At 47.5% G+C, this 10,606-nt stretch overlaps 1 pseudogene; it reads left to right on the top strand.

Annotated features, from left to right (window-relative positions):
• The first annotated feature begins 3,551 nt into the window (after positions 1-3,551).
• LOC135532790 (glutamate receptor-interacting protein 1-like) overlaps positions 3,552-10,606 on the top strand; it is a 79,934-nt pseudogene continuing 72,879 nt past the window's right edge.

Here is a 10,606-nt window from a genome sequence, read left to right as displayed (position 1 = left end):
CTATAAAACCTGTAGGCTGTAGAGACCCAACTATAAAACCTGTAGGCTGGAGAGACCCAACTATAAAACCTGTAGGCTGTAGAGACCCAACTATAAAACCTGTAGGCTGGAGAGACCCAACTATAAAACCTGTAGGCTGGAGAGACCCAACTATAAAACCTGTATGCTGTAGAGACCCAACTATAAAACCTGTAGGCTGGAGAGACCCAACTATAAAACCTGTAGGCTGGAGAGACCCAACTATAAAACCTGTAGGCTGGAGAGACCCAACTATAAAACCTGTAGGCTGTAGAAACCCAACTATAAAACCTGTAGGCTGTAGAGACCCAACTATAACACCTGTAGGCTGTAGAGACCCAACTATAAAACCTGTAGGCTGGAGAGACCCAACTATAAAACATGTAGGCTGTAGAGACCCAACTATAAAACCTGTAGGCTGTAGAGACCCAACTATAAAACCTGTAGGCTGGAGAGACCCAACTATAAAACCTGTAGGCTGGAGAGACCCAACTATAAAACCTGTAGGCTGTAGAGACCCAACTATAAAACCTGTAGGCTGTAGAGACCCAACTATAAAACCTGTAGGCTGGAGAGACCCAACTATAAAACCTGTAGGCTGTAGAGACCCCACTATAAAACCTGTAGGCTGTAGAGACCCAACTATAAAACCTGTAGGCTGGAGAGACCCAACTATAAAACCTGTAGGCTGGAGAGACCCAACTATAAAACCTGTAGGCTGTAGAGACCCAACTATAAAACCTGTAGGCTGGAGAGACCCAACTATAAAACCTGTAGGCTGTAGAGACCCAACTATAAAACCTGTAGGCTGTAGAGACCCAACTATAAAACCTGTAGGCTGTAGAGACCCAACTATAAAACCTGTAGGCTGTAGAGACCCAACTATAAAACCTGTAGGCTGTAGAGACCCAACTATAAAACCTGTAGGCTGTAGAGACCCAACTATAAAACCTGTAGGCTGTAGAGACCCAACTATAAAACCTGTAGGCTGGAGAGACCCAACTATAAAACCTGTAGGCTGTAGAGACCCAACTATAAAACCTGTAGGCTGGAGAGACCCAACTATAAAACCTGTAGGCTGGAGAGACCCAACTATAAAACCTGTATGCTGTAGAGACCCAACTATAAAACCTGTAGGCTGGAGAGACCCAACTATAAAACCTGTAGGCTGGAGAGACCCAACTATAAAACCTGTAGGCTGGAGAGACCCAACTATAAAACCTGTAGGCTGTAGAAACCCAACTATAAAACCTGTAGGCTGTAGAGACCCAACTATAAAACCTGTAGGCTGGAGAGACCCAACTATAAAACCTGTAGGCTGGAGAGACCCAACTATAAAACATGTAGGCTGTAGAGACCCAACTATAAAACCTGTAGGCTGTAGAGACCCAACTATAAAACCTGTAGGCTGGAGAGACCCAACTATAAAACCTGTAGGCTGTAGAGACCCAACTATAAAACCTGTAGGCTGTAGAGACCCCACTATAAAACCTGTAGGCTGTAGAGACCCAACTATAAAACCTGTAGGCTGTAGAGACCCAACTATAAAACCTGTAGGCTGTAGAGACCCAACTATAAAACCTGTAGGCTGGAGAGACCCAACTATAAAACCTGTAGGCTGTAGAGACCCAACTATAAAACCTGTAGGCTGTAGAGACCCAACTATAAAACCTGTAGGCTGTAGAGACCCAACTATAAAACCTGTAGGCTGTAGAGACCCAACTATAAAACCTGTAGGCTGGAGAGACCCAACTATAAAACCTGTAGGCTGGAGAGACCCAACTATAAAACCTGTAGGCTGTAGAAACCCAACTATAAAACCTGTAGGCTGTAGAGACCCAACTATAAAACCTGTAGGCTGTAGAGACCCAACTATAAAACCTGTAGGCTGGAGAGACCCAACTATAAAACATGTAGGCTGTAGAGACCCAACTATAACACCTGTAGGCTGTAGAGACCCAACTATAAAACCTGTAGGCTGGAGAGACCCAACTATAAAACCTGTAGGCTGTAGAGACCCAACTATAAAACCTGTAGGCTGTAGAGACCCAACTATAAAACCTGTAGGCTGGAGAGACCCAACTATAAAACCTGTAGGCTGGAGAGACCCAACTATAAAACCTGTAGGCTGTAGAGACCCAACTATAAAACCTGTAGGCTGGAGAGACCCAACTATAAAACCTGTAGGCTGGAGAGACCCAACTATAAAACCTGTAGGCTGGAGAGACCCAACTATAAAACCTGTAGGCTGTAGAGACCCAACTATAAAACCTGTAGGCTGGAGAGACCCAACTATAAAACCTGTAGGCTGTAGAGACCCAACTATAAAACCTGTAGGCTGTAGAGACCCAACTATAAAACCTGTAGGCTGGAGAGACCCAACTATAAAACCTGTAGGCTGTAGAGACCCAACTATAAAACCTGTAGGCTGGAGAGACCCAACTATAAAACCTGTAGGCTGGAGAGACCCAACTATAAAACCTGTATGCTGTAGAGACCCAACTATAAAACCTGTAGGCTGGAGAGACCCAACTATAAAACCTGTAGGCTGGAGAGACCCAACTATAAAACCTGTAGGCTGGAGAGACCCAACTATAAAACCTGTAGGCTGTAGAGACCCAACTATAAAACCTGTAGGCTGTAGAGACCCAACTATAAAACCTGTAGGCTGGAGAGACCCAACTATAAAACCTGTAGGCTGGAGAGACCCAACTATAACACCTGTAGGCTGGAGAGAACCATCTATAAAACCTGTAGGCTGGAGAGACCCAACTATAAAACCTGTAGGCTGGAGAGACCCAACTATAAAACCTGTAGGCTGTAGAGACCCAACTATAAAACCTGTAGGCTGGAGAGACCCAACTATAAAACCTGTAGGCTGTAGAGACCCCCAGATGAAGGCAGCCGGTGTAATGAGGGATTCATGTGAGACGCTGCAGCAAGCAATTATCAGAGGAAGTAGACAATATGTCGTTAAAAGCGGCGGTGGTTTAATTGAGGCGATACCAAAACACTTTTCTGACCACGTGTGTGTGTGTGTGTGTGTGTGTGTGTGTGTGTGTGTGTGTGTGTGTGTGTGTGTGTGTGTGTGTGTGTGTGTGTGTGTGTGTGTGTGTGTGTGTGTGTGTGTGTGTGTGTGTGTGTGTGTGTGTGTGTGTGTGTGTGTGTGTGTGTGTGTTCGTGTGTGTGTGTGTGTGTGTGTGTGTGTGTGTGTGTGTGTGTGTGTGTGTGTGTGTGTGTGTGTGTGTGTGTGTGTGTGTGTGTGTGTGTGTGTGTGTGTGTGTGTGTGTGTGTGTGTGTGTGTGCGCGTGCATGCGTGCGTGTGTGTGTGTGTTGGTTAGTGTAGATAGAATTGATGTGGAATCTGTCTTTCCCTACTATGTCCAATGCTGGTCGAGTAAATGAATCCAGACACGAGCTAATTATTCAGATTCAGATTCTCATTCATGTATTACCTCACAACCAAAGGGTGCATTAGCTTTCATTACAGAATGGTAAGACTTTGATGTCGTGTGTGTTTGTGTACTTTGCAGGTGTGGGATTGTGCAGATAGGTGACCGTATCCTGTCTATAAACGGGATCCCTACAGAGGACAGCACCTTGGAAGAGACCAATCAGCTACTGAGAGACTCCAGCATCACCAGCAAGGTCTCGCTGGAGATAGAGTTTGATGTGGCAGGTACTGGACTCTACTGGGCTCTACTGTACTCTACTGGGCTCTACTGTACTCTACTGGGCTCTACTGGGCTCTACTGTACTCTACTGGACTCTACTGGGCTCTACTGTATTCTACTGGGCTCTACTGTACTCTACTGGAATCTACTGTACTCTACTGGACTCTACTGGGCTCTACTGTACTCTACTGGGCTCTACTGTACTCTACTGGGCTCTACTGTACTGTACTGGGCTCTACTGTACTCTACTGGACTCTTACAGGACTCTACTGTACTCTACTGGGCTCTACTGTAGTCTACTGGACTCTACAGGACTCTACTGTACTCTACAAGACTCTACTGTAGTCTACTGTACTCTACAGGACTCTACTGTACTCTACAAGACTCTACTGTAGTCTACTGTACTCTACTGGGCTCTACTGTACTCTACTGGGCTCTACTGTACTCTACTAGGCTCTAGTGTACTCTACAGGACTCTACTGGTCTCTACTGTACTCTTCAGGACTTGAATGCGCTCTACTGTACTCTACTGGACTCTACAGGACTCTACATGGCTACATACATACAGTACATACATACTGTAGTCCACTGTACTCTACATGACTCTATAGGACCCCATAGGACTTTACTGGACTCTACGGGACTCTACATGACTCTATTGTGCTCTACTGTAGTCTACTGTACTCTACATGACTCTACTGTACTTTACTGGACTCTACATGACTCTACTGGGCTCTACAGGACTCTACAGGACTCTACTGTACTCTACACGACTATTGTGCTCTACTGTACTCTACAGGACTCTACTGTACTCTACATGTCTATATTGTGCTCTACTGTACTCTACTGTACTCTACTCTACTGTACTCTACTTGACTATACTGTACTCTCCTGGACTCTACAGAACTCTACAGGACTCTACTGTACTCAGCATGACCATATTGTGCTCTACTGTACTCTACTCTACTGTACTTTACTTGACTCTCCTGTACTCTACTGTACTCTACTCTACTGTACTCTACTTGACTCTACAGAACTCTCCTATACTGTACTCTACTGTACTGTACTCTCCTGTACTCTACTCTACTGTATTTTACTGTTCTCTACTGTAATGTACTGTACTGGACTAGACTGGATGTTTAGTGAAAGTGGCTTATTGAACCTTGTTAGCTTTATAAGTAACCTTGTCATCAATAGCAAAGCCTTTAGCTCAGCGGGTTAATTTGAAACACAGCCACGTATGAACACCCTCCTCGTCCGTAGTGACGCCTGCTGGTGGGGCCAATCCAACAAGGGGTTTCATCATCTGACACCCTCCTCGTCCGTAGTGACGCCTGCTGGTGGGGCCAATCCAACAAGGGGTTTCATCATCTGACACCCTCCTCGTCCGTAGTGACGCCTGCTGGTGGGGTCAATCCAACAAGGGGTTTCATCATCTGACACCTCCTGCGTCCGTAGTGACGCCTGCTGGTGGGGCCAATCCAACAAGGGTTTCATCATCTCAGACACCCTCCTCGTCCGTAGTGACGCCTGCTGGTGGGGCCAATCCAACAAGGGGTTTCATCATCTGACACCCTCCTCGTCCGTAGTGACGCCTGCTGGTGGGGCCAATCCAACAAGGGGTTTCATCATCTCTGACACCCTCCTCGTCCGTAGTGACGCCTGCTGGTGGGGCCAATCCAACAAGGGGTTTCATCATCTGACACCCTCCTCGTCCGTAGTGACGCCTGCTGGTGGGGCCAATCCAACAAGGGGTTTCATCATCTGACACCCTCCTCGTCCATAGTGACGCCTGCTGGTGGGGCCAATCCAACAAGGGGTTTCATCATCTGACACCCTCCTCGTCCGTAGTGACGCCTGCTGGTGGGGCCAATCCAACAAGGGGTTTCATCATCTGACACCCTCCTCGTCCGTAGTGACGCCTGCTGGTGGGGCCAATCCAACAAGGGGTTTCATCATCTGACACCCTCCTCGTCCGTAGTGACGCCCATGCTGGTGGGGCCAATCCAACAAGGGGTTTCATCATCTGACACCCTCCTCATCCGTAGTGACGCCTGCTGGTGGGGCCAATCCAACAAGGGGTTTCATCATCTCAGACAAGCAACGATGTCTTCACAACATCTTCCACGCCGGGTTTATCTGTGATGTGCTTATGGTTCACTCTGAACCAAAACACCTGTACTCCCCAAGACAGACCATAATGACTTTGACATCGGGCCGTTGCTACGGGGACAGGATTTAATGTTCTTTTTCTTCTGGTTATCAGAACCAATGTACCTTTTTTTATTTCTAGTCCAAAATGTCCCCCCATTAGAAACCATTATACTGAAGAGCTGCAGAGCAGGGATCCTTCAGCACTAATGGTTTGTTTCGGGTCTCTACTGGCTGATAGCTAGAAGAGGCTTGCTGCAGGTCTAGTCATCATCACATTTCTAGATGCAGGGAGGGAGGGAGAGAGAGACAGAGAGAGAGGGAGGGAGATACAGAGAGAGAGAGGGAGGGAGATACAGAGAGAGAGAGAGACAGAGAGAGAGAGAGAGAGGAGGGAGGGAGGAGATACAGAGAGTGAGAGAGAGAGATTACTACTGTTAATTTTTATTGTTTATTTCACTTTATATATTATCTACCTTACTTGCTTTGGCAATGTTAACACATGTTACCCATGCCAATAAAGCCCCCTGAATTGAAATTGAATTGAGAGAGAGAGACAGGGAGGGAGGGAGGGAGGGAGGGAGAGGGAGAGAGAGAGAGAGAGAGAGAGAGAGAGAGAGAGAGAGAGAGATACACAGAGACAGAGACAGAGAGGGAGGGAGGGAGATACAGAGAGAGAGAGACAGAGAGAGAGGGAGGGAGGGAGACAGAGAGAGAGAGAGACAGAGACAGAGAGGGAGGGAGTTTATGTCCTTCTGCTCCCAGGAAGAGACGAGTGGTCATGAATTATGTAGAGATGATTGTGACAGAATCAGACTTAATGTCTAATAGTTACACGATCTCTTTCTGCAGCTCCAGATTCACTTGGTCTGCGTGACGGAGGTCACTGTGTCCTGGTCTCTGTTAGTGAGTCTGTGTTACTGAGGTCACTGTGTGTCCTGGTCTCTGTTAGTGAGTCTGTGTTACTGAGGTCACTGTGTGTCCTGGTCTCTGTTAGTGAGTCTGTGTTACTGAGGTCACTGTGTGTCCTGGTCTCTGTTAGGGAGTCTGTGTTACTGAGGTCACTGTGTGTCCTGGTCTCTGTTAGTGAGTCTGTGTTACTGAGGTCACTGTGTGTCCTGGTCTCTGTTAGTGAGTCTGTGTTACTGAGGTCACTGTGTGTCCTGGTCTCTGTTAGTGAGTCTGTGTTACTGAGGTCACTGTGTGTCCTGGTCTCTGTTAGTGAGTCTGTGTTATTGAGGTCACTGTGTGTCCTGGTCTCTGTTAGTGAGTCTGTGTTATTGAGGTCACTGTGTGTCCTGGTCTCTGTTAGTGAGTCTGTGTTACGGAGGTCACTGTGTGTCCTGGTCTCTGTTAGTGAGTCTGTGTTACTGAGGTCACTGTGTGTCCTGGTCTCTGTTAGTGAGTCTGTGTTATTGAGGTCACTGTGTGTCCTGGTCTCTGTTAGTGAGTCTGTGTTATTGAGGTCACTGTCACTGTGTGTCCTGGTCTCTGTTAGTGAGTCTGTGTTACGGAGGTCACTGTATGTCCTGGTCTCTGTTAGTGAGTCTGTGTTACTGAGGTCACTGTGTGTCCTGGTCTCTGTTAGTGAGTCTGTGTTACTGAGGTCACTGTGTCCTGGTCTCTGTTAGTGAGTCTGTGTTACTGAGGTCACTGTGTGTCCTGGTCTCTGTTAGTGAGTCTGTGTTACTGAGGTCACTGTGTGTCCTGGTCTCTGTTAGTGAGTCTGTGTTACTAAGGTCACTGTGTGTCCTGGTCTCTGTTAGTGAGTCTGTGTTACTGAGGTCACTGTGTGTCCTGGTCTCTGTTAGTGAGTCTGTGTTACTGAGGTCACTGTGTGTCCTGGTCTCTGTTAGTGAGTCTGTGTTACTGAGGTCACTGTGTGTCCTGGTCTCTGTTAGTGAGTCTGTGTTACTGAGGTCACTGTGTGTCCTGGTCTCTGTTAGTGAGTCTGTGTTACTGAGGTCACTGTGTGTCCTGGTCTCTGTTAGTGAGTCTGTGTTACTGAGGTCACTGTGTGTCCTGGTCTCTGTTAGTGAGTCTGTGTTACTGAGGTCACTGTGTGTCCTGGTCTCTGTTAGTGAGTCTGTGTTACTGAGGTCACTGTGTGTCCTGGTCTCTGTTAGTGAGTCTGTGTTACTGAGGTCACTGTGTGTCCTGGTCTCTGTTAGTGAGTCTGTGTTACTGAGGTCACTGTGTGTCCTGGTCTCTGTTAGTGAGTCTGTGTTACTGAGGTCACTGTGTGTCCTGGTCTCTGTTAGTGAGTCTGTGTTACTGAGGTCACTGTGTGTCCTGGTCTCTGTTAGTGAGTCTGTGTTACTGAGGTCACTGTGTGTCCTGGTCTCTGTTAGTGAGTCTGTGTTACTGAGGTCACTGTGTGTCCTGGTCTCTGTTAGTGAGTCTGTGTTACTGAGGTCACTGTGTGTCCTGGTCTCTGTTAGTGAGTCTGTGTTACTGAGGTCACTGTGTGTCCTGGTCTCTGTTAGTGAGTCTGTGTTACTGAGGTCACTGTGTGTCCTGGTCTCTGTTAGTGAGTCTGTGTTACTGAGGTCACTGTGTGTCCTGGTCTCTGTTAGTGAGTCTGTGTTACTGAGGTCACTGTGTGTCCTGGTCTCTGTTAGTGAGTCTGTGTTACTGAGGTCACTGTGTGTCCTGGTCTCTGTTAGTGAGTCTGTGTTACTGAGGTCACTGTGTGTCCTGGTCTCTGTTAGTGAGTCTGTGTTACTGAGGTCACTGTGTGTCCTGGTCTCTGTTAGTGAGTCTGTGTTACTGAGGTCACTGTGTGTCCTGGTCTCTGTTAGTGAGTCTGTGTTACTGAGGTCACTGTGTGTCCTGGTCTCTGTTAGTGAGTCTGTGTTACTGAGGTCACTGTGTGTCCTGGTCTCTGTTAGTGAGTCTGTGTTACTGAGGTCACTGTGTGTCCTGGTCTCTGTTAGTGAGTCTGTGTTACTGAGGTCACTGTGTGTCCTGGTCTCTGTTAGTGAGTCTGTGTTACTGAGGTCACTGTGTGTCCTGGTCTCTGTTAGTGAGTCTGTGTTACTGAGGTCACTGTGTGTCCTGGTCTCTGTTAGTGAGTCTGTGTTACTGAGGTCACTGTGTGTCCTGGTCTCTGTTAGTGAGTCTGTGTTACTGAGGTCACGGTGTGTCCTGGTCTCTGTTAGTGAGTCTGTGTTACTGAGGTCACTGTGTGTCCTGGTCTCTGTTAGTGAGTCTGTGTTACTGAGGTCACTGTGTGTCCTGGTCTCTGTTAGTGAGTCTGTGTTACTGAGGTCACTGTGTGTCCTGGTCTCTGTTAGTGAGTCTGTGTTACTGGTCACTGTCACTGTGTTACTGTCACTGGTCTCTGTTAGTGAGTCTGTGTTACTGAGGTCACTGTGTGTCCTGGTCTCTGTTAGTGAGTCTGTGTTACTGAGGTCACTGTGTGTCCTGGTCTCTGTTAGTGAGTCTGTGTTACTGAGGTCACTGTGTGTCCTGGTCTCTGTTAGTGAGTCTGTGTTACTGAGGTCACTGTGTGTCCTGGTCTCTGTTAGTGAGTCTGTGTTACTGAGGTCACTGTGTCCTGGTCTCTGTTAGTGAGTCTGTGTTACTGAGGTCACTGTGTGTCCTGGTCTCTGTTAGTGAGTCTGTGTTACTGAGGTCACTGTGTGTCCTGGTCTCTGTTAGTGAGTCTGTGTTACTGAGGTCACTGTGTGTCCTGGTCTCTGTTAGTGAGTCTGTGTTACTGAGGTCACTGTGTGTCCTGGTCTCTGTTAGTGAGTCTGTGTTACTGAGGTCACTGTGTGTCCTGGTCTCTGTTAGTGAGTCTGTGTTACTGAGGTCACTGTGTGTCCTGGTCTCTGTTAGTGAGTCTGTGTTACTGAGGTCACTGTGTGTCCTGGTCTCTGTTAGTGAGTCTGTGTTACTGAGGTCACTGTGTGTCCTGGTCTCTGTTAGTGAGTCTGTGTTACTAAGGTCACTGTGTGTCCTGGTCTCTGTTAGTGAGTCTGTGTTACTGAGGTCACTGTGTGTCCTGGTCTCTGTTAGTGAGTCTGTGTTACTGAGGTCACTGTGTGTCCTGGTCTCTGTTAGTGAGTCTGTGTTACTGAGGTCACTGTGTGTCCTGGTCTCTGTTAGTGAGTCTGTGTTACTGAGGTCACTGTGTGTCCTGGTCTCTGTTAGTGAGTCTGTGTTACTAAGGTCACGGTGTGTCCTGGTCTCTGTTAGTGAGTCTGTGTTACTGAGGTCACTGTGTGTCCTGGTCTCTGTTAGTGAGTCTGTGTTACTGAGGTCACTGTGTGTCCTGGTCTCTGTTAGTGAGTCTGTGTTACTGAGGTCACTGTGTGTCCTGGTCTCTGTTAGTGAGTCTGTGTTACTGAGGTCACGGTGTGTCCTGGTCTCTGTTAGTGAGTCTGTGTTACTGAGGTCACTGTGTGTCCTGGTCTCTGTTAGTGAGTCTGTGTTACTGAGGTCTGTGTGTCCTGGTCTCTGTTAGTGAGTCTGTGTTACTGAGGTCACTGTGTGTCCTGGTCTCTGTTAGTGAGTCTGTGTTACTGAGGTCACTGTGTGTCCTGGTCTCTGTTAGTGAGTCTGTGTTACTGAGGTCACTGTGTGTCCTGGTCTCTGTTAGTGAGTCTGTGTTACTGAGGTCACTGTGTGTCCTGGTCTCTGTTAGTGAGTCTGTGTTACTGAGGTCACTGTGTGTCCTGGTCTCTGTTAGTGAGTCTGTGTTACTGAGGTCACTGTGTGTCCTGGTCTCTGTTAGTGAGTCTGTGTTACTGAGGTCA

This window comes from Oncorhynchus masou, unplaced genomic scaffold, assembly GCF_036934945.1.
Source record: "Oncorhynchus masou masou isolate Uvic2021 unplaced genomic scaffold, UVic_Omas_1.1 unplaced_scaffold_2028, whole genome shotgun sequence".
In the NCBI taxonomy this organism is placed as follows: Eukaryota; Metazoa; Chordata; class Actinopteri; order Salmoniformes; family Salmonidae; genus Oncorhynchus; species Oncorhynchus masou.
The sequence above is the reverse complement of the archived record's forward strand: the minus strand, read 5'-3'. Positions and strand labels throughout refer to the sequence as shown.